The 5,445-nt window shown below is 36.7% G+C and overlaps 1 non-coding gene across 1 annotated transcript; it reads right to left on the bottom strand.

Annotated features, from left to right (window-relative positions):
- Positions 1 to 5,112: 5,112 nt before the first annotated feature.
- LOC118718719 lies at positions 5,113 to 5,218 on the bottom strand. Its single transcript, XR_004987900.1, has one exon. It is a non-coding gene; the product is annotated as a U6 spliceosomal RNA (small nuclear RNA).
- Between the last annotated feature and the right edge of the window lie 227 nt (positions 5,219 to 5,445).

Below are 5,445 nucleotides of genomic sequence, written 5' to 3'. Positions count from 1 at the left end.
CTTTTATTATTATAGATTGATTGATACCACATCTTCAACTAGGTGGTAGAGGAGGACACACAGATAGAGACAATTTAATACCTGCCTAAAGTAAGCACTGTGAAATACTCTTAGTTAGAACTTAATATATCTGTCATAATTTAAAATTCACTTATCCCTTTTCTCATAAATTCCATGCAAAGAATTTACCCTGTTCATTACAGCCACAGCATTATTTGCAACAATGAAATACAGAAATTACTGGTTAGATACATTGTGGTACTTCCAGACAACAGAATAATTTTCAAGTGTTAGAAAGACACAGTAGATCTGTATGTAATAATATAGAAAAGTCTTCAAGGTATGTTAAATGAGAAATCAAAGCGTTGGACAGTATGTTATAAAGCTACTGTGTAACAAGCAATATACACTTAGTGGGTCTATACATAAAATTTCTAGTTTTTTACTAACATTTGAAGAAAAAGTTGAAAGGGAAACCTTTGGGAAGATATGCTAGGAAAGGGAAATTGTTATTTTACAGTCTTTTATCTTTCTGCATCTATTTTTTATTTTTTAAAACCATGCGCTTAATTTTTTTTAAATGTAAAAATAGAAATAAAGATGCCATCTCAACCTCCTATTTTGCTTAACTTAATAGAGGAGTTCTGATTTCCACAGAGGAAATAAAATATAACTGCCTAAAACAAATTTACAAGGAAGAACATCAGTACATTAAATGTCACGTGTGAAACCTGAAATGGAAACATTTCACTCCACTTATTTCACATGAAAATCAATTGAAACTGATTTCAAAGGCTGAACCACAGGTCCTGACAGCCACCAGGGCCTGTTAGCATAACCTCTGCTTGTCTCCTCTCCTATTATTTTTGCAATACAATTATAACTGGCAGTCCCTAAACCTTGTAATTGTAAACTAACCTTTGGAAAATTCAAATGGTTGACCATGAATTTAAAGAGAAGGCCTCTCCTACCCTCTCTGAACTTCGTGGTGGTCTTTGGATGGTCAAATGACCTAGCTCAAGCAATCCTCAAAGTTGAACCAAAGAAGAAAATAATTGTCTTTTCAGGAAGGGTTGCTCCGTGGACAGCAAAGATGCCTGAGAAGGAATCTGTATAATATTATTTCCTTTTCCCAGAATTTATTGGCATCCCTCCCAGTTTTCCACTGGAAATTAACATCCTCATGTATACAGATAGGTTTGATTAGCTGAGCTCAGCTGGGTCAGCCCAGTTTTGTACACAGTATATTAATATTCTGTCCATGCTCCAGGCACTCATTAATCCATCACAGTTTCCTATCTTTTCTCCCTGTTTCTGCTTTTCACAAATAATAACAGCCAGCCCTAGATAGCAGATATTCCAGTGTGTACACAAAATAACAGCTAATGCAACACAAAGCCATTCCAAGCTCAAATTGCCTTCTAGAAGAATTGATACAAAAAGGCATTGTAATTTCTGATGAAACTTCCATGCATGCAAGCATACTGAATTAATTATTTTCCATTCTGTTTGTTTATTGATGCAGCATCTGTTGCTGTTGTTATTCATGTTTGCAGTAAGGAGGCTAAACATGCAAGGTGGAAGAAAATGATTTGTATAAGTTTTTGCCAAAGAACGGGGAACACTGTGATATTAGTACTACTTCTGTCAATTCATATTTTAAACAATGTGATTAGTTCTCATCTATCAGACTTCAACCAGGCACTGGACTAAGTGATTATATATATATATATATATATATATATATATATATATATATATATATATATATATTTGTATTTAAACTTTACAACACCCTGTGAAATATTTTGGTTCCCATTTTACAGATGAGAAATGGAGGTAGGTTCAGGAATATTATCTGGGACCACACAGCTAGTAAACAACAGAGCTAGTGTTGTGGCTTCAATGTTTTTGTTTTAGTTTCTTTTTTAACCCTCACCTGAGGACATACTTATTGATTTTAGAGAAAGGGGAAGCGTAATAGAGAGAGAGAGAGAAAGAGAGAGAGAGAGAGAGAGAGAGAGAGAGAGAGAGAGAGAGAGAGAGAGAGAGAGAGAGAGAGAGGAGAAACATCCACAGACTGCTTCCCATATACACCACAACTGGGATCAAAAAACCTTTCAGTGTTCGGGTTCGGGACAATGCTCCAACCAACTGAGCCACATTGGTCAGGGCCTGACTTTAATGTCTGTGACTTTTCTTCTAAACCCCAGGAGTAGGATTAATATCACAGAGCTTTAAATGATCAAAGGGGTTACTTTTAAAAATCTCCAGTTAAGGAAATTACCAAAAGCCTTCAATAACTTCTCTGTACCAAATGAGCCAGCAATTGTGAAAGACCAACATTAGAAATTACTGATAACATCACCCCTCCCTTTTCTGCCCCCTTCTGCAGCTTGAAAAGACCCTTTCTGTGGTTCTCATGGAAATCTTCATCTTTTCCAAATCCCTGCGTAGAAGAGCTGCTATTCTACTATATTTGGGCAGCAAGGTAAAAGAAAGATGACACAATTCAAGAGAACCCTTCACAGAAAGTCCCTTCCTGAATTGTTTTAAAACAGAGACCAAGAAGCACTGTGTTTATGGGAGAAGGATGTTTTTCTTCTCCAGAGAAACTAACTCCTTTTCCTAACAAAGAAAGGGCAACAATCCAAATAATTCCTTAGGCTGAGAATAAAAGCACAGCCAGGAAAGGGCCTTTAATAAGTATATGAATTATACCAGTGATGACATGTATTGGGCAATGATCTCTCTTCCTTTCAGTGACATGCCTGTCTTGTTAGTATTTAATATAGATCACTCACCATATTCCTCTGAATTCAGAGTCATTACCAGAATGAACACTCTATTATGCATAGTCAAAAAGCATAGAATTTCAATGCTTAAAGGAGCCACTGGGTCTTTAATTTCAACTTTTTCCAATCTCTCTCTTCTCTCCCATCCCTCCATTTAGTGGTATATTTTTTCAAATGAAAAAGGGTGACATGACTGTTGTTTTATTAATCAATAGCTAGAGTAAGGTTCTAAATAGGTTTCTGAATTTCCAATCCTCTGCTCCTTCCACAACAAAGGGAACACTTTACTTTGAATCCTGGGCAACTTTTTATTTTTATTTTGTTTTATTTTATTTTATTTTTAAATATATTTTTTATTTATTTCAGAAAAGAAGGAAGAGGGAGAGAGATGTAGAAACATCAATGATGAAAATCATTGATTGGCTGCTTCCTGCACGCACCCCACTGGTGATCGAGCCCACAACCAAGTATAGAACCTGGGATCCTTCAGTCTGCAGGCTGATGATCCATTCACCAAGCCAAACCGGGTAGGGTCTGGGCAACTTTTTAATAGTGAGTGGTCAAACTCTCTAAGCCTCACATTTCCCCATCTGTAAAATGAAAAGAATGATGGCAATTGCCTCACAGGTTTGATGTAAGGCTTAAATGAAATGATGTCTGTAAAGAGCTTAACACAATGTTTGACACACAGTGTCAATTTAATATTGATTATCATTATTAATTCAATGCTTTACAAACCAAAGTTTTATTCTCTAAGCTGTGACCTACCTGGGCTTTAAAAATCACATTTGTGCAGTTGCTCAGGACCAAACCAGAGAGGGTTGGACCTGCATTGCCACCATTTGTCCATCATCCAGATATCATTGCTGAAATGTACACGTAAGAAACTATTTGACATTGAAACTGGGTCTCAGAACTGTTGACATTGAAATTGCGACTCAAATGTTTTTTGTTATTATATGTTTATTTCTAGTCTGTAGTTGCAAGATTTTTCAAAGAGAAGAAATAGGGGGAAAATAGTTATAAAGAACCATTGAACAGACTGCCAAACTATAGCAGGAAGGCAAGGGAGGTTGGGGGCGGGGTTTGTAAGAGGTCAACCGAAGGACTTGTATGCATGCATATAAACATAACCAATGAATACAAGACACAGGGGTTGGGGGGAGGCAGGTGAAGGCTTATGCGAGGAAGGAGGGGGGGGGGGGTTAAGGGAAGCTGAAGGGAGAGGTCAAAGGGGAAAAAAAGGAGACATATGTACTACTATTTGTAATGCTTCAAAAAATAAAAAAAGACTTAAAAAACACACACACAAAAAAAACCCTAACTCATTGGCACTGAAATATATATGTAACCAGTACCAAATTTGCCTCTCCGATCTTCAAACATGATTTCCCTGTCATTAAACAATGTGTTAATGATAGGAAGGCTCTTTGTTGATGTAAAAAAAAAATCACACTTGTCCTCTTTGAATGAGCAATTTCTATTAAGGTCAAGATAGATAATAGAAATTTATCCATAATTATTCCTCCTATTATTACCCTTTTTCTAAATTAACTTTTAACATAACCAGAATTAAGAACTCTGGATAACCAGGATAAGTGTTTGCAGCAACACATAGGGGAATGGGAGGGCATTCTGGAAATGGTCTTGCCCTTCACTCACCTTATCATCACCTTCCGCTCCATGTTCCTGGGCAGTTACCAGCACCACTGCTCACCAATTGGTTTGCTTAGGTCAGAAATATGGTGCTCTTCTTTGACTTATACTTTTTCTGCTTTTTCATCCAACACTTCAAGTTAATCAGTGACTTAGTTCCATAAGTTTTATCACTGGAGTCTGTGTCTAATTCAAGCTGTCTCTCCATTTCCAACACAGCATAAATGTGGACCTTCATTATTTATCATTTTAATTATATAAGTATCTCCTATTGCCTGCCTGTATCCATTTTCCACACTGTAAACCAAGGATATTTCTAAAATAAAAAATAATATTGTGTTGCTGCTTTGTCAAAAGTTATTTGGGGGCCCTAATTATCAGCAGAATAATATCTAAACTCCTCAGCAAGACATACAAGACAAAAAACCGTCCCTCTCCGGCCTGAACTCTCCCCAACATCCATCTCAAATTGTATGTTCCAGACATAAACAGCAATACTTATAGTTACCCAAGCATGCTGAGATTTCTGGCCTTTATTCTTTGTAACTAAAATGCTTGACACTATTTTATTGGGTGATTAACTTCCATTTGCCCTCCAAGACTCAAGTCTGGTTCGTGTTCCCTGAGAGCACCCTATTCTCACTTCCCTTGTCTCATTATGGTGAATTTTACCTACTTCCATTTTACTATTTTGAAAATTTTCTTAGGGGCCATGCTAATCTTCTCTGTATCATTCCAATTTTAGTATATATCCTGCCGAAGAGAGCACTAAGAATTTTTTACTTGTTTCTTTCCCTCACGAATGGGAACTTTCCTAGCTGGAAGGCTGGTGTTTCCTTCTTATTTGGTAGCTTTATATCTATGCCAGTGGTCAGCAAACTCATTAGTCAACAGAGCCAAATATTAACAGTACAACGATTGAAATTTCTTTTGAGAGCCAAATATTTTAAACTTCAACTTCTTCTAATGCCACTTCTTCAAAATAGATTCGCCC

This window comes from Pipistrellus kuhlii, unplaced genomic scaffold, assembly GCF_014108245.1.
Source record: "Pipistrellus kuhlii isolate mPipKuh1 unplaced genomic scaffold, mPipKuh1.p scaffold_m20_p_14, whole genome shotgun sequence".
Classification (NCBI taxonomy): domain Eukaryota; kingdom Metazoa; phylum Chordata; class Mammalia; order Chiroptera; family Vespertilionidae; genus Pipistrellus; species Pipistrellus kuhlii.
Note: the sequence above shows the minus strand (reverse complement) of the source record. Positions and strands in the feature narration are given on the sequence as shown.